The following is a 19047-nucleotide window of genomic DNA, read 5'->3' on the forward strand; positions in this document are numbered from 1 at the left end:
GAACAACACTTTTCCCAGAGGCAACAAGGACAGGTGCAGCCACCAGACCTCCATCCATGGGGGAGAGAACCCTAAGGTCAAGCCCTTCACTCCCCCTCCCAAACCCCAACTCACCGAACCCCTATGCCGCTTAGAGGACCCTTTCTCTGCAGCTGGCAGTGGCAGAGAGGCACAGCATCCCCCCCTACCCCCACCCAGAGTGCAAAGTACCAAGTGGTTGTTTGCCAGGACTGCCCAATGGACGTCACGCTGGGGGTGCAGGGGGTGAGGGAAGGGGTTGCAGCAGTGGTGGGTATATCGGTGGAGGCCACAGATTGAGGCTTCCAGCCTGATAATCATGTTACAATGAGCAGCTTTGTATATTCAACGGGTTCCTGATCAGGGCCGACGGGGCACCTCGATCTTAAAGGTAAGTTGAAGATTCCCCTCCACTCCCCACAGACATGTGGAACACCCCCAACCCTTGACCTCGGAGCAGCAACCCATCACTTAGGGGAGGTGATGGCTCAGTGGTATTATCGCTAGACTATGAATCCAGAAACTCAGCAAACGTTCTGGGGACCTGGGTTCGAATCCCGCCACGGCAGATGGTGGAATTTAAATTCAATAAAAATATCTGGAATTAAGAATCTACTGATGACCATGAACGCATTGTCGAGTGTTTCACGAATGTCCTTTCGAGAAAGAAATCTGACATCCTTACCTGGTCTGGCCCACATGTGACTCCGGATCCACAGCGATGTGGTTGACTCTTAACTGCTCTCTGAAATGGTGTGACAAGCCACTCAGTTTGGGGGCAATTAGGGGCAATTAAGCTACTTAGTTCGAGGGCAATAAATGCTGGCCTTGTTAGCTAGACCCACATCCCAAGAAAGAATACAATTAGTACACTCCAATCATGTTATAAAGAGGTTATTGGCTTTGTTGTAACAGCAGAGGTAAAAGTTTGATGGGAGTACATTAGTGCCCTTCTGTAGCATCAACAACAGTTATTTATAGATTTTGATAAATGTTTCATGAGGAAAATATTCAAGCATTGTTATTTCCTTGTGAGAACATGAGAACAGGCATTTGGAACTGACAATCTCTCACTGAAGGATGTGCTGGCCTTGGAAAGGATCCAGAGGAGGTTCACAATATTGATCCCTGGAATTTTTGACCTTGTCGTATGAGGAACGGTTGAGGACTCTGGGCCTGCACTCATAGAATCATAGAAACCCTACAGTGCAGAAGGAGGCCATTCGGCCCATCGAGTCTGCACCGACCACAATCCCACCCAGGCCCTACCCCCACATATTTACCCGCTAATCCCTCTAACTACGCATCTCAGGGACAATTTTTCTTTTAACCTGGCCAATCAACCTAACCTGCACATCTTTGGACTGTGGGAGGAAACCGGAGCACCCGGAGGAAACCCACGCAGACACGAGGAGAATGTGCAAACTCCACACAGGCAGTGACCCAAGCTGGGAATCGAACCCAGGATCCTGGAGCTGTGAAGCAGCAGTGCTAACCACTGTGCTACCGTGCCGCCCCTACTCGATGGAGTTTAGAAGGATGAGGGGGGGGATCTTATTGAAATTTACAGGATACTGCGAGGCCCGGATAGAGTGGACGTGGAGAGGATGTTTCCACTAGTAGGAAAAATTAGAACCAGACTGCACAACCTCAGGCTAAAGGGACGATCGTTTAAAACAGAGATGAGGAGGAATTTCTTTAGCCAGAGAGTGGTGAATCTGTGGAACTCTTTGCTGCAGAAGGCTGTGGAGGCCAGGTCATTGAGTGTCTTTAAGACAGAGATAGACAGGTTCTTGATTAATAAGGGGATCAGGGGTCATGGGGAAAAGGCAGGAGAATGGGGATGAGAAAAATATCAGCCATGATTGAATGGCAGAGCAGACTGGATGGGCCGAGTGGCCTAATTCTGCTCCTATGTCTTATGGTCTTATTGTGAAATTCCTTGGAATTTTTGGCTACTTTTCAAGTAAAGGAAGCCAGAAGGAGTGACATGTTGGCACTGCCAGGGTGTCAGTAGCACTGGAAAGTCACAGGTCCTGAAGAGAGAGTCTGAAGGGAGCAAGGCCTTAGTCGAACCCACGGTGGGGTATCATTCACTTGGAGGGGTGCTCGATTCTCTGATGCCAGTGAGGATCAATGGGTTGGGCGGAGGGAATGGTTCTGGTCACCCTGATGCCTATGTGGTGTGGCAGGATGGGGGGGAGCTGATGGGGGAGGTGACCCGAACATTTTGTGATGGTGGAGTTTGCCCCTCTGGGGCCAAGGGCTGAGGGTGTTCCACATTCTTCTTTGTTTTCATTTTTGCTTTTCATGTTCTTGGAGAAGCTTGGGGCTTATTCAGGAGAAACGTTGTTGGTGCAAGGGGATGGGAGGCTTCTTATCCTTGTTATGCTGCTGCTGCAGCGAGCTTTACCAGGTTTGCTCTGCACCCTCGCTCCACAGTGAGACCTACTCGACTTTAGCCCAATCTAGAAAGATCATTTGTTGCACCTTCGCTGTGATATTGACAATTCGGTGTTGATTAGTCGCACATTAGGGATGGTTTTGTGACTGATCACTGTACTGGATGGGGAATAGCATTGATAAATGCACAAGGTCCATCTTAAAGACAACCCTTACACTTAAAAATTGTCCATCCGACTGCCATCAAAATCGCTTCCACTTTTTTAAAAAATTCATTTAATTTTGTGGTGCCTTGTTACAACCTTGCCAAGTATTGGAAACAATCTATCACCATGGCGGGGGGGGGGGGGGGGGGGGGTGACATGGTGGCACACTGGTTAGCACTGCTACCTCACAGCGCCATGGACCTGGGTTCAATTCTGGTCTCAGCTAACTGCGTGGAGTTTGCACATTCTCCTTGTTTCTGCGTGGGTTTCCATCGGGTGCTCCGGTTTCCGCCCCCCCCCCCCCCCCCCCCGCACAGTCCAAAGATGTGTCCAAAGTTGATTGACCATGGTAAATTGACCCTTAGTGTCTCAAGATGCATAGGTTAGGGGGATTAGTGGGCTAAAAATGTGGGGTTAGGGGCTAGGTGCAGACTTGATGGGTTGAATTGTCTCCTTCTGCACTGTAATGATTCTATGATTTGTCATAGAATTGCACTTAATTTACAGCACAGAAACAGACCATTCGGCCCAAAAGCTCCATGCCAGTGTTAGTGCTCCTCTTGAACCTCCTTCCACCCAACTTCCACTCTCTTCATGAGCACATCCTTCTATTCCTTTCTCCCTCATCAGCTTTTCCAGCTTTCCCTTAAACTCCTTGTGGTCGCGAAGTCCACATTTTCTCCGTGTGTGAAGACGTTTCAATTAAATTCTTCACTGGATATGATAGTGACTATCCAAGGGAGGCAATGGTGTTGCAGTAATCCAGAGAACCAGTATAATGCTCTGGCATCCCAGGTTCGAATCCCACTACGGGCGTGAGATTTGAATTGAATAGAAATAGTTCAAAGATGTGCGGGTTAGGTGGATTGGCCATGCTAAATTGACCCTGGTGTCAGGGGGTTTAGCAGGATAAATATGTGGGGTTATGGGGATAAGGCATGGGTGGGATTGTTGTCGGTGCAGGCTTGATGGGCTCCCTTATGCACTGTAGGGATTCTATAATTCTATGAGATATCTGCAATTGAAAGTCTAATGATGACCATAAAACCATTGTCATTAACAACCCATCTGGGCTCACGAGTTTGCTTGAGCCAGGGAAATCCTTATCTGCTCCGGCCTCCACTATACTCACGATCCACAACAATCTGATTGACTCTTATTTGGCATGGACAATAAACGCTGGCCCACATCCCATGGGCGGCACGGTAGCACAGTGGGTAGCACTGCTGCTTCACAGCTCCAGGGACCTGGGTTCGATTCACAGCTTGGCTCACTGTCTGTGTGGAGTTTGCACATTCTCCTCGTGTCTGCATGGGTTTCCTCCGGGTGCTCTGGTTTCCCCCACAGTCCAAAGATGTGCGGGTTAGGTTGATTGGCCATGCTAAAATTGCCCCTTAGTGTCCTGGGATGCGTAGGTTAGAGGGATTAGTGGGTAAAATATGTAGGGATATGGGGGTAGGGTCTGGGTGGGATTGTGGTCGATGCAGACTCGATGGGCCGAATGGCCTCTTTCTGTGCTCTAGGGTTTCTAAGATTTCTAAGAAAAAATATAAGGAAAAAGCTGAGTTTTTGAGGAGGAAAGGCAGAGAAGAAATTTCTTTCTCAAGAAATAATCAAGTGTATACCAATCAAATATTTTATTTTTAGAATCTGGCTTGAGTTATTTGGAGACCTATAGTTTCAAGTATGAATGTAATCACAATTCAAATGCAAAATCATAGACTCATACACCGGAATTTTACTGGCAGGTCCGCCCCAATTCCGGGGGCGGGCAAGGCTCGGAAAACAGCATTCTCCGTTGGCCTCGGGTGGGATCGTACGAACCTCGGGCAAACATGCCGGCAAAATTCTGCCCATAGAATCCCTACAGCGCAGAAAATAGGCCATTCTGCATCGCGCCTGCACCAACAACAATCTCATCCAGGGTCTCTTCCTGTCATCCCATGCATTTACCCTGCTAATCCCCTTGACACTAATGGTCAATTTAGCCCGGCCAATCCACCTAACCTGCACATCTTTGGACTGTGGGAGGAAACCCGAGCGCCCAGAGGAAACCCACGCAGACATGGGGAGAACATGCAAACTTCTCGCAGACAGTGACCCAAGGCCAGAATTTAACCCGGGTCCCTGGCGCTGTGAGGCAGCAATGCTAACCACTGTGGCACCATGCTGCCCCTAAAATGGATTTCACTTAAACATCCATTAGGAAGTTGGGAACTTAGGATCACCCCTTGGCTCCCCAAAGCCTGTCCACCATTTCCAAGGCACAAGTGAGGAGTGCGATGGAATACTCTCCATTTGCCTGGATGAGTGAAACTCCAACCACACTCAAGAATCTCGACCCCTCCAGGACAGTGCTTGATTGGCACCTTATCCACCTTTTTAAACCATCCCCGGCAAATATAGTACAGAACAATAGTGCAGAGAGAGGCCATTCAGCCCATTGTACCTGTCCTGGTTCTTTGGAAGTGTTGCCCATTATTCTTTTTTTTATTCATCCATGGGACATGGGCGTCGCTGGCTGGGCCAGCATTTATTGTCCATCCCTAGTTGCCCTTGGAGGGCAGTTGAGAGTCAACCACATTGCTGTGGCTCTGGAGTCACATGTAGGCCAGACTAGATAAGGACAACAGATTTCCTTCTCTAAAGTACATTAGTGAACCAGATGGGTTTTTCCAACAATTGGCAATGGCTTCATGGTCATCAGTAGATTCTGAATTCCAGATATTTTTTATTGGATTCAAATTCCACCACCTGCCGTGGTGGGATTTGAACCCGGGTCATAGAAACCATAGAAACCATAGGTCCCCAGAACAATAGTTGAGTTTATGGATTAATAGTCTAGCGATAATACCACTAGCCATCGCCTCCACCTCTCCTCTTTTTCTAGCTCTCCGCACCCCAACCCCCGCAATGGCATTTTGCCAATTATCTGGAATCGTTATTCTCTGTTTACCAAGACAGGGGAAACAGTTTACTCTGGTGGTTTGTAATATTAGCAAACAATCAGTTTGTGTCTGTGTGAGTTATTCCTCTCTGCACCTAATTTGAAGGAGTCATTAACCCACTTAAAATAATGGATTTATACATCTCTCTTGTCTAAACAGAGCTGGAAAGTGCCTATGAAGGTGTGCAGTGCCTGTATGCTAATACTACACAAAGTCATCTCTCCGCTATGTATATATATTTTTCCCCACAGCACTGGGCATTATTAGTGTTCCAATAATTCACTCCTTGTGAGTGTAAGAAGAGTGATCTAAATGTAAACATCATGTTGAATTTTCCTTCTCCTTATCTGAATCACAGATCAATGTTGCTAGGAATCACTGTGAATTTAAATATATCATTGAAGCTGACAGCACCTGATATTATTAAGCTGTCGTTTTAAAGGAATCAGATACCTCTGAGAGTGCCTCTGGGCAAACGGTTTCTAAACGAACCTTTGCAAAGGCTGTCAGTGGAGATATTTCCAACAATCCTTTTAATATCTGCTGAAATAGACCTGATGGATGAAAAGAGAGAGGGAGAAAAAACTCTGCATCTGTTTCTGCAACGGTTGGCATGGTAGATGGAGCGTCTTATATTCTGTAATAAGCACCAGTTTGGGATGACAGTCAGCAACTGCACATCCTGTTGTTTACAGAATCATAAAACCCCAACAGTGTAGAAGGAGGACATTCGGCCCACTAGGTCTGCAACAATCCCACCCAGGCTCTATCCCTGTAAATCCCATGTTGGGGATTTTCACAGTAACTTCATTGCAGTGTTAATGTAAACCTACTTGTGACACTAATCAATAAACTTTAAACACCCTGCTGGTCCCCCCTGACACTAAGGGGCAATTTAGCATGGCCAATCTATCTAACCTGTACATCCTTGGACATTAAGGGGCAATTTACCATGGCCAATCCACCTAACCTGTACATCTTTGGACACTAAGGGGCAATTTATCATGGCCAGTCCACTCAGCCTGCACATCTTTGGACACAAAGGGGCAATTTAGCATGGGCAATCTACCTAACCTGCACATCTTTGAACACAATTTAGCATGGCCAATCCACCTAACCTGCACATCTTTGGACACTAAGGGGTAATTTAGCATGGGCAATCTACCTAACCTGCACATCTTTGGACTGTGGGAGGAAACCGGAGCACCCGGAGGAATCCTGCTCAGGAAACCCTGAGCAGATTGAGGAACTGACCTGTTATTGAAAAGCACCCTGATTTCATTACTAAATGACAATGCCCAGGAACGTACAACCTGGAAAAATCAAAAACCTCTTGCGGCATTTAACCCTTTCTGTATGAATTCTTTAGATCACCTATATTTAAGCTTGAAGCTCTGTTTTTTTTGTGCCACAGAATTGCTGAAAAAAATGAAAGCTTTTACTGCCTGTAAATTTGAAATGTATATTACCACTTTTATATTTATATCCATATAAAAATAAAATATTTTTGCCTGCAGTAATAGAGTCAGTTCTTGTACTGTTCACAAGAGAATATTAGAGTTTGAGAGAATAAGGACGCAGTTTGTGTTATTCTGGTGATTTTGTGTTGTCTGTGTGGAAATGTAAGTCAGCACTGAAATGGACCATTCAGCCCAACACATCAACATTGGTGTTTAAGCTCCACACAATCCTCCTCAGGCCCCAATTTTCACCCGACCTTCACAGAATTTCCTTTGATATCTTTCTCCCTCGTGCACCCCTGAAACACAGAGCTGTGTTCATTGGGAAGCATCTCAGTTTTAAGTTTATTTATTAGTGTCACAAATAGGCTTACATTAATACTGCAATGAAGTTACTCTGAAAATCCCCCAGTCGCCACACTCCGATGCCTGTTCGGGTACACTGAGGGAGAATTTAACATGGCCAATGCACCTAACCAGCACGTCTTTCAGACTGTGTGTGGAAACCGGAGCACCCGGAAGAAACCCACGAAGACACGGGGAGAATGTGCCGACTCCACACAGACAGTGGCCCAAGCCGGGAATCGAACTCGGGTCCCTGGCGCTGTGAGGCAGCAGTGCTAACCACTGTGCCACCATGCCACCCAGAAACAGGTGGGCACATAGCACATGATTTTCTATCTGATGATGTGTCACTCTTCTATGGTAGCTGAATCCTGCAGAGTGGGTTAATTGACCCAATGACTAATTGATTTATGGACAAAATGGAGTCAATGAGAATCAGGGGGAAACTGTCCACTGGTCAGAGTCATGCCTAACACAAAGGAAGATGGTTGTTGTGGTTGGACGCCAATCATCTCAGCTCCAGGACATCTCTGCAGGAGTTCCTCAGGGTAGTGTCCTAGGGTCAACCATCATCAGCTGCTTCATCAATAACCTTCCTTCCATCATAAGGTCAGAAGTGGGGATGTTCGCCAATGATTGCACAATGTTCAGTGACTCCCTCAGATACTGAAGCAGTTCATGTCCAAATGCCGCAAGATCTGAACAATATCCAGACTTGGGCTGACAAGTGGCAAGTAACACTTGCACCACACAAGTGCCAGGCACTGACCGTCTCCTACAAGAGAAGATCTAACCGTTGCCTCTTGACATTCATTGTCATTCCTGAGACCCCCACTATCAACATCCTGGGAGTTACCATCGACCAGAAACTGGACTAGCCATATAAATAACCAGAGCTGATCCAAGGCTAGGAATTCTGTGGCATAGCTGGATCGTTATTGATATCGAGTTATTCATTTCCTAAAGTACAGAGGCAAAATCTGGCGGAGTTCTAATAAAAACAATCTATTCTTAAAAACTCTTATCAGCTGATCTTTACAGTTACTCTCTGGCCATGTACATCCTTTTCAGTAGATATACTGATACACCATTGTGAGTTATAATCATTGATCTATGGGTTACTGTTTAACTTGCTCACTGGTCAATTAAGGTACCGATTTTTCACCATATGCTTATTTTCCATGTGGCATGATGCATAGAAGGGGAACAATTTTGAATAACTTAGGTGGCCAGCGGTTTTGGGAACATTACAATTCGTAACGCAAAACCAGGAGAGCGCAGACAAACTAAGGTGGACAGCGTGACTGTTTGACAGCAGATTTACTGGGGTTCACTACAGGAAGTTGCCGCAGGGAGAAGACATCATAGGCAACTCCAAACACATTTACACACCTCCCGATTGAGAGATAAGGTGACTTGGGAACGGGCGGCTGTGCTACCTCCACATTCTCACAGCTTCTGTTGTTTACAAAGATTTTAATAGGCTCATATAAAATCCCTCTCTGCACTTGTTGGAAGCAAGAGTTAAGCTGGGAGGTAAATCTGAATTGATCATTTTTGATGTACTGCCCTGTATAATGTACGGTGGGATTTGATAGATGCTTGAGTGTTTGCAGAGGAGCGTATACCCCAAGGATTGATACGGATTTATAAATGTGATGGGAAGCTGGTTGTCTGAGGAGGGGTTGAGTAGAATATTCTCCAGAGTTTGGAAGAATGGGAGATCGAATTGAAAAGTAGAAAATTCTCAGAGTGTTTGACAGGGTAACATAGAAACATAGAAGCTAGAAACAGGAGGAGGCCATTCAGCCCTTTGAGTCTGCCCCGCCATTCATTTTGATCATGGCTGATCATCAAATTCAATATCCTGCTCCCTCCATATCCCTTGAGCCCCAAGAGCTATATCTAATTTTTTCAGACAACGTTTTGGCCCCAACTACTTCCTGTGATAATGAATTCCACACATTCGCCACTCTCTGGGTGAAGAAATTTCTCCTCACCTCAGTCCTAAAAGATTTACCCCTTATCCTCAAACTATGATCCCTAGTTCTGGATTCCCCCACCATTGGGAACATTCTTTCTGAATCTACCCTGTCTAACCCTGTTCGAATTTTATAAGTTTCTATGAGATCCCCTCTCATATCTTGTGTTCGGGCAAGGCTCGTAAAATCTCTCCCGAGGCCAACAGAGAATTCCATTCTGCGAGCCTCGCCTGAGGACAGGCAAGGCGGTAAAATTCTGACCTATGACTCTATGAGTCTGTGTCTTATAAGTTCTGTTTGTGAACAGAATTCCCACTCACCTGAAGAAGGGGCTCAGAGCCTCGAAAGCTTGTGTGGCTTTTGCTACCAAATAAACCTGTTGGACTTTAACCTGGTGTTGTTAAACTTCTTACTATGACTCTATGACAGGTTTAAGGTTATTACGGATGCCAAAATACATTTGAAGTTACAATTGTCTCATTGGCACAATTTTTGTCAATATTTGCGAATTTCTTCTCAGATGATTGTCGAATGAGAGGGTCGAAACTTCAATTCCAGAAATAGGCTTTCAAATCTTCTCTCACAGTGATATCTTCACTTAGTGATCCGCATTCCAAAATCCGGTTCACCTTTTCCAAAGTCTCCACTGACCGGACCTTTCATTCCACTTTTACTAGTGAGTCTGTGCCAGGATTTTTGCCCAGCTCTTTGTAACTTCTACTGCCTTGATGAGACTATACTCTTCTACTATTTTTGAGACCTCATTCACGACTTGACAATTTGTTCACAGGCAGTAATAAAAATATTTCACCCAGTAGAGTTACTTTTAGAAAAATCCTTTTTGGATGTTTTTCACCAACTGATCTCTGTGTCTCGTTTTCTGAAACAGAAGTCTGTTCTTCAGCATAGAAACCATAGAAACCCGACAGTGCAGAAGGAGGCCATTCGGCCCATCGAGTCTGCACCGACCACAATCCCACCCAGGCCCTACCCCCACATATTTTACCCGCTAATCCCTCTAACCTATGCATCCCAGGACACTAAGGGGCAATTTAACATGGCCAATCAACCTAACCCGCACATCTTTGGACACCTGATCACTGAGTTTCAGGTAAGATATTCTGAAATCTTCTTGTTACGGCTCTCTGGATCCCTGGACCTTCTTATGGTTCCCTTCTTGTTTACTCTGTAGAATTCTAGCCCTGGCTAGATCAGTCCATTATAAGGTTCTCGCTTCAAGCAGATATTAGAGACCCATTCTCTCTCTTCCAGTCACCAACTCAACTGAATGAGATTTTTGCTACAGGTTTTAAGACAAAGGAAGCTCCTCCCATGGTTTGCTGGGCAATTATCTGGAGTCTGCATTCCGAAGCTCGAAAACGCAATAGAGTCCGAGCTGGAAATTGAAATGAAACCCTCACACAGGCAAATATTGTTTGCTCAGCCTGAAAGCTAACCACAGCCACCTTGCAAGAACAGAAACATTCAATTAAACCTACCTAAGACTATAGCTCTGATGAAGAGTCTTCCAGACTCGAAACATTGGCTCTACTCTCTCTCCACAGATGCTGTCAGATCTGCTGAGATTGTCCAGCATTTATGTTTTTGCTATCTAAGACTATAACTTTTTTCTAATGTTTACCCATACAAATCAAGTCTGAGGACACGTAAACCAACTCAAGAACGGCTTCTTCCCTGCTGCTGTCAGATTTTTGAATGGACTTACCTTGCATTAAGTTGATCTTTCTCTACGCCCTAACTATGACTGTAACACTACATTCTGCACTCTCTCCTTTCCTTCTCTATGAATGGTATATTTTGTCTGTATAACGCGCAAGAAACAATACTTTTCATTGTATGTCAATACATGTAACAATAATAAATCAAATCAAACCAAATCAAAAATATAAATACCTTAAAACTAACTCTGGTTTCCTATCACCTCCTCCTTTGAAAGAAAGAAATCTTCATAACCATTTTACAAACTTGATTTGATTTGATTTATTATTGTCACATGTATTAACATACAGTGAAAAGTATTGTTTCTTGCGCGCTATACAGACAAAGCATACTGTTCATAGAGAAGGAAAGGAGAGGGTGCGGGATGTAGTATTACAGTCATAGCTAGGGTGTAAAGAAAGATCAACTTAATGCGAGGTAGGTCCATTCAAAAGTCTGACGGCAGCAGGGAAGAAGCTGTTCTTGAGTCGGTTGGTACGTGACCTCAGACTTTTGTATCTTTTTCCCGACGGAAGAAGGTGGAAGAGGGAATGCCTGGGGTCCTTAATTATGCTGACTGCTTTTCCAAGGCAGCGGGATGTGTAGATAGCGTTAATGGATGAAACTTAACAGGACAAATGTCTAACCACATTGCTTTATTACGCTGCACATGTATGTTTTTGTCCTGCCAGAATTACACAGGTCGTAAGTATAATCACAATGATTTCTCAAAAACAAAGGTAACATTGTTGACAGCATCATCAGAATCGAAAGATGGGAATGTTGTCACACACAAACCTTGTGTTTTTCTTTTGATTTTCAGTTTTTAACTCAGAAAAGAATGATTCATTTCAGTCTGCAGTTCAATTGTGTTTTTTCTCATTGTCAACCCCACTTTTCAAATTCACATGTGGAAAATTAGCGTTTCGATTTAACAAAGAGAAAAAGTAATTTTTGTGCATTGTCATTTCAGTTCTTCTCCCATCAAAGTTTATTTTTAATGTTTCAAGAATATTGTTAAAGTTCTTCTTATGTTCGCTCAGAAGAGTATTGTATTCCTGCTTTGTTTGTTCTTTGAACTATTTGTGATTTCGTTATTTTCCCCAATCCCATTTCAAGCGAGTTCTTTTCAGCTCGGAGCCATGTCAATCATATCCTCTCTCTGAAATCTCATCATTCATTGTAATCCTTCAACTTTTTTTGCACAATGTCTGAACTATCTCAGTTTTCTTTTATTCGTTCATGGGACATGGGCGTCGTTGACTGGCCAGCATTTATTGCCCATCCCTAGTTGCCTAAGGGCAGTTGAGAGTCAACCACAGTTCTGTGGCTCTGGGGTCACATAAAGTAAAAGTAAAGTTTATTTATTCGTCACAAGTAAGGCTTACATGAATACTACAATGAAGTTACTGTGAAATTCCCCTAGTCACCACACCCCAGGTCAATGCACCTAACCAGCACATCTTTCAGACTGTGGGAGGAAACCGGAGCACCCGGAGGAAACCCACACAGACACAGGGAGAACGTGCAGACTTCACACATTCGACTTTGGCCAACTGTTCAGTTGCTTTTCTTCCTGGGGAGGCAGTGGCCTTGTAGCATTATCACTGGACTAGTAATAAAGAGACCCAGGGCAAGATCTGGGACCTGGGTTCGAATCCCACCACTGCAAATGGTGGAATATGAATTCAATAAAAATTATCTGGAATTAAGAATTAAACCATTGTCGTAAAAACCCTTCTGGTTCACTAATGTCCTTAGGGGGAGGAAATCTGCCGTCCTTACCTGGTCTGGCCTAAATGTTGATTTATTAATGTCACAAGTAGTCTTACACTAACACTGCAATGAAGTTACTGTGAAAATCCTCCAGTCGCCACACTCCGGCATCTGTTTGGGTACACTGAGGGAGAATTTAGCATGGCCAATGCATCTAACCAGCACGTCTTTCAGACTGTGGGAGGAAACCGGAGCACCCGGAGGAAACCCACGCAGACACGGGGAGAACATGCAAACTCTGCACAGACAGTGACCCAAGTCAGGAATTGAACCTGAGTCCCTGGTGCTGTGAGGCAGCAGTGCTAACCACTGTGTCACCACGCTGCCCACTCCAGAGTCACAACAATGGGGTTGACTCTCAAATTCCCTCTGTAATGGAGGGTAGTTAGGGACGGGCCATAAATGCTGGCCCAGCCAGTGACACTCATGTCTTGTCAATGAATAATAAAAAAACATACAACATCTGGTGCAATATCGCCAACAAGAATTTTTACACCAGGGTCTTTGGTCACTGACTCAGAAAAAGTATTTTACAATGTCAGCACCTCTTCTTAATAATTCTCAGTTTTCAATTCTGCTGCTATTTTAGTTGTTTTCTTTGCCAACTTGGATTCAACAGTGTGTCAAAAGTAAAGTTTATTTATTAGTGTCACAAGTCAGCTTACACTAACACTGCAATGAAGTTACTGTGCAAATCCCCCAGCTGCCACACTCCGTTGCCTGTTCGGGTACACTGAGGGAGAATTTAGCCTGGCCAATGCAACCTAACCAGCACGTCTTTCGGACTGTGGGAGGAAACTGAGACACCCAGAGGAAACCCACGCAGACACGGGGAGAACGTGCAAACTCTGCACAGACAGTGACCCAAGCCGGGAATCGAACCCGGGTCCCTGGCGCTGTGAGGCAGCAGTGCTAACCACTGTGCCACCACTAATATCACTTGGGTCAGTTCTTTACTCATCTTGATCACTGTTCAGCAATGAGGTTTTATTCACAGGCCAACTTTCAGATTGTGACACTCCGTACCATCCAGCTTGTTCATTCCCTCCATTGTGTTTTGAAGTTCAAAGGTCACACTGAGCTTTCCATGATGAGGTGTGAGAACTTTGTTAGTTCTGTTTGTTAATTCTGCATTCAAGCAATTATCTGGATTTACCAGAACCTCCTTTCCTTATTCAAGGCACTTTGCACAACACTTCATAAATACTTCTGATGGTTGCGTTTAATTCAGCTTTTCCTGGATAAATATAACTGTTATAATCTTTTGAGATATTCCATCCAGTTATAACACCAACTGGGTTCCGAAGATCTTCTGGTCATGCCATTGTCAAGGTATGCACCCTCACCCCTGCTGCCGGGACGTCCATAGTAGGGGTACGACATTGGCGGTGTAGTGGGAATTTTTCTTTTAAAATGGGGGCCAATTTCTAAAATCTTAGATTCTATTTAAAAAACTCGCAATAGGCAAAGCCTCTGTTCAAAAGACAGAATCAAACTTTATTTAAACATAAAAAATCATACAGAGCAGACAATACATTAACCGACAGCCGTGGGAGGCCTTCAAAGGGTCAGATAGGCCAGGTTCAGCGCGATGAGACCACTGCAAAGATCTGAGGCATTCAGTCAAATTACAGGGGAATTCTACTCTTCGTTGTCCAACATACACCTCCTCATTAGCTTAGATTCAGTTTCATTCAGTGTTAACATGTCAGTCCAGTACAAGACAGGTTACCTCAGTCAATCGCAATATGCCACTTCATATAATAATATTTTATTTGTCCATTTAATTCCAGACATTTTCTCACTGGCTAAGTCCACTTCCTGGTTGCTATGTAGTTAGGGACACTTCTATAGCTAGGCCTTTCCCAGAGGCGCATTGCCAAGACAGAGGGGTATGCGCCATATGGGCCCTTAGAAAGACATTTTCTTACACCTGGACAATAGATGCCTCTGTAATATTACAATATGTTTCAATATTTGTCCCGGGACTTGAAACTTCTAGGGCCCGATTTTACCATTTTGATTCTAAATGCTGAATCTGGGCACAATTCAGATCCAACTTGGAAATCTGCTTTCAGGCGCCCCCATACGCACTTAGCCTGAAAAATGAATCACGGGTCTGAATTGCGCTGTTGGCGGGGCTTAGTGCACCTGAAACGATCGGAGCTCTGAACTGCACATGCGCAGTTAGAAAACAAAATAGAAAATCGTGTCTCTATCACATTGCTCCCGGGCCGCAAAAAGCGGATAAAGTGGCTCGGGAGCGATGGTCCCCATAGACATCAGCCCCACCCCTACAACATAACTTTCCCCCTTATCCACCCACTCCCCCACCGCTATCCAGACTGATCGTGACCCCCTGCCCCCTTTCCCTCCCACCGATCGCCCACAGAGTGGCAGCGGACCTCCCTGCCCCCGCCCCCTTGCCCCCCCCCTTGCCCCCCCCCCCACCAGAGATCAATCTGGCCTCCCTCCCAGTATATTTCACATACTCACAGCTGAGTACTTTGAGGGTTTCACTAATTAAGTGCACGTGCACTATTATAGCTGTGGAATCCCTTCCCTCTGCTGCCTGTACTTGCAAAATCCACCCAGGTACATATCCAGGCCTTTATTGAAGTTGTGAAATGAAACATATAGGTGCGTGGACAAATAACCGTTGCTTGATTCAACAACCTTTGCAACCTTTGCAACCTTTGCGGTGTTTAGCAACAACCAACTTGCAGTAAATTCTAAGAGTGCATTTCCAAGTTTAAAAGATAATTTGGGAAATGATAATAAGATAATTTCTACTTCTTCTGAACTTGCTGGTGTAGGGGAAAAACATTCATGGCAAGTGAAATATAATCTAAGTAGCATTTATAACAGGAATGATCAGAATTAGAAATGTGATGGAATAGAATTAACTGCCCCCCCCCCCGCCCCCCAGAAAATGATTGGGCCTCCACCCACACCCCCAGAGAAAGTTTGGGCTTCCCTCCCCCCCCCCCCCCCGCCCCACTACCAGACAACGATCGGGCCTCCCTCCTCCCCCCTCCCTACCTCACCAGACAATGATCTGGCCTCCCTTCCCCCCACCAGAGAATGATCGGGCCCGCCGCCCCCCCCGCCCCCCCCAACAGAAAATGATCTGGCCCGTCTCCCCCCCCCCCCATCCCCGCCAGAAAATGATCTGCCCCCGCCCCGCAAACCAGAGATACATCTGACCCACCTCCTCCTCCCCCTCCCAACAGAACTGATCTGGCCTCCCTTCTTCCGCCCCCGCACTGCCCCCCCCCCCCCCGCCCCCCCCCCCCCCCCCCCCCCACCTCCCCAACCAGAGAATGATTTGAAAAGATTTACTAGGATGCTACTGGGACTTGGTGGATTGAGTTATAAGGAGAGGCTGAAAAGACTGGGACATTTTTCTCTGGAGCGTAGGAGGCTGAGAGGGGACCTTATAGAGGTCTATAAAATAATGAGGGGCATAGACAAGGTAGATAGTCAATATCTTTTCCCAAAGGTAGGGGAGTCTAAAACTAGAGGGCATACGATTAGTTTCAACCTGATTGTGGATAAGGATAGATCTGGTCCTCGGGTTGAAGTTCTGATCTGGAAAAAGGCCAAATTTGATGACATGAGAAGGGATCTGGGAAGTGTGGATTGGCACAGGCTGTTCTCTGGTAAGGATGTAAATGGAAAGTGGGAGGCCTTCAAAGGAGAAATTTTGAGAGTGCAGAGTTTGTATGTTCCTGTCAGGATTAAAGGCAAAGTAAATAGGAATAAGGAACCTTGGTTCTCGAGGGAGATTGTAACACTGATTAAGAGGAAGAGAGAGTTGTATGAAATGTACAGGCAGCAAGGAACAGATCAGATGCTCGAGGAGTATAAAAAGTGCAAGAAGCTACTTAAGAGGGAAATCAGGAGGGCTAAAAGAAGACATGAGGTTGCTTTGGCAGACAGAGTGAAGGAAAATCCAAAGAGCTTCTATAGGTATGTTAGGAGCAAAAGGATAGTGAGGGATAAAATTGGTCCTCTTGAAGACCAGAGTGGTAGACTGTGTATGGAACCAAAAGAGATGGGGGAGATACTAAATGTTTTTTTTGCATCCGTATTTACTGAGGAAACGGGCATGGAGTCTACGGAAATAGGGCAAACTGGTAGGGAGACCATGGAACCTTTACAGATTAAAGGGGAGGAGGTGCTCGCTGTCTTGAGGCAAATCAGAGTGGATAAATCCCCAGGACCGGACAGGGTATTCCCACGGACCTTGAGGGAAGCTAGTGTTGAACTTGCAGGGGCCCTGGCAGACATATTTAAAATGTCAGTATTCACGGGGGAGGTGCCGGATGATTGGAGGGTGGCTCATGTTGTTCCGTTGTTTAAAAAAGGTTCCAAAAGAAATCCGGGAAATTATCGGCCAGTAAGTTTGACGTCGGTGGTGGGCAAGTTATTGGAAGGTGTGATACTGGATAGGATCTACAAATATTTGGATAGACAGGGACTTATTAGGGAGAGTCAACATGGCTTTGTGCGAGGTAGGTCATGTTTGACCAATCTATTAGAGTTTTTCGAGGAGGTTACCAGGAAAGTGGATGAAGGGAAGGCGGTGGATGTTGTCTACCTGGATTTCAGCAAGGCCTTTGACAAGGTCCCTCATGGGAGGTTAGTTAGGAAGGTTCAGTCGCTAGGTATACATGGGGAGGTAGTAAATTGGATAAGACACTGGCTCAATGGAAGAAGCCAGAGAGTGGTTGTGGAGGATTGCTTCTCTGAGTGGAGGCCTGTGACTAGTGGTGTGCCGCAGGGATCGGTGTTGGGTCCATTGTTGTTTGTCATCTATATCAATGATCTGGATGATAATGTGGTAAATTGGATCAGCAAGTTTGCTGATGATACAAAGATTGGAGTGGACGGTGAGGAAGGTTTTCAAAGCTTGCAGAGGGATTTGGACCAACTAGAAAAATGGGCTGAAAAATGGCAAATGGAATTTAACGCAGACAAGTGTGAGATATTGCACTTTGGAAGGACAAATCAAAGTAGAACGTACAGGGTAAATGGTAGGACTCTGAAGAGTGCAGTTGAACAGAGGGATCTGGGAATACAGGCACAGAATTCCCTAAAAGTGACGTCACAGGTGGATAGGGTCGTAAAGAGTGCCTTTGGTACATTGGCCTTTATAAATCGGAGTATCAGTATAAAAGTTGGAATGTTATGGTACGGTTATATAAGGCATTGGTGAGGCCGAATTTGGAGTATTGTGTACAGTTTTGGTCACCTAGTTACAGGAAGGATGTAAATAAGATTGAAAGAGTGCAGAGAAGGTTCACAAGGATGTTGCCGGGACTTGAGAAGCTGAGTTACAGAGAGAGATTGAATAGGTTGGGACTTTATTCCCTGGAGCGTAGAAGATTGAGGGGAGATTTGATAGAGGTGTATAAGATTTTGATGGGTATAGATAGAGTGAATGCAAGCAGGCTTTTTCCGCTGAGGCTAGGGGAGAAAAAAACCAGAGGGCATGGGTTCAGGGTGAAAGGAGAAAAGTTTAAAGGGAATATTAGGGGGGGCTTCTTCACGCAGAGAGTGGTGGGAGTGTGGAATGAGCTGCCGGATAAAGTGGTAAATGCTTTTAACATTTAAGAAAAACTTGGATGGGTTCATGTATGAGAGGGGTGTGGAGGGATATGATCCAAGTGCAGGTCAGTGGGACTAGGCATAAAATGGTTCGGCACAGACAAGAAGGGCCAAAAGGCCTGTTTCTGAGCTGTAATTTTCTATGGTTCTATGGTTCTATGGATTAAGGTGAGAGGGGAGAGATACAAAAATGATCAGAGGGGCAATTGTTTCACACAGAGGGTGGTGAGTGTCTGGAACAAGCTGCCAGAGGTAATAGTAGAGGCGGGTACAATTTTATCTTTGAAAAAGCGTTTAGATAGTTACATGGGTACGATGGGTATAGAGGGATATGGGCCCGACTTTACCACAATTTCGCACCCGAAAATGGGCGTGACACAATGGTAAAATCGGGCCCCTAATGCTTATTTTGCTGACTAATGGATTCCCAGCTCTGAACTACTGACCTTACCATTATATTTTTGCAGCACTTGGATTTTTGACTGTGACAAACAATACATTTTTATTAAAAATACATTAAAAATAAATTTCATACTTCAACATGCACTTTAAAATCATATTCATTTTGTTTTAATAC

The sequence above is a fragment of the Mustelus asterias genome, chromosome 7 (genome assembly GCF_964213995.1).
Source record: "Mustelus asterias chromosome 7, sMusAst1.hap1.1, whole genome shotgun sequence".
NCBI classification, from domain to species: Eukaryota; Metazoa; Chordata; class Chondrichthyes; order Carcharhiniformes; family Triakidae; genus Mustelus; species Mustelus asterias.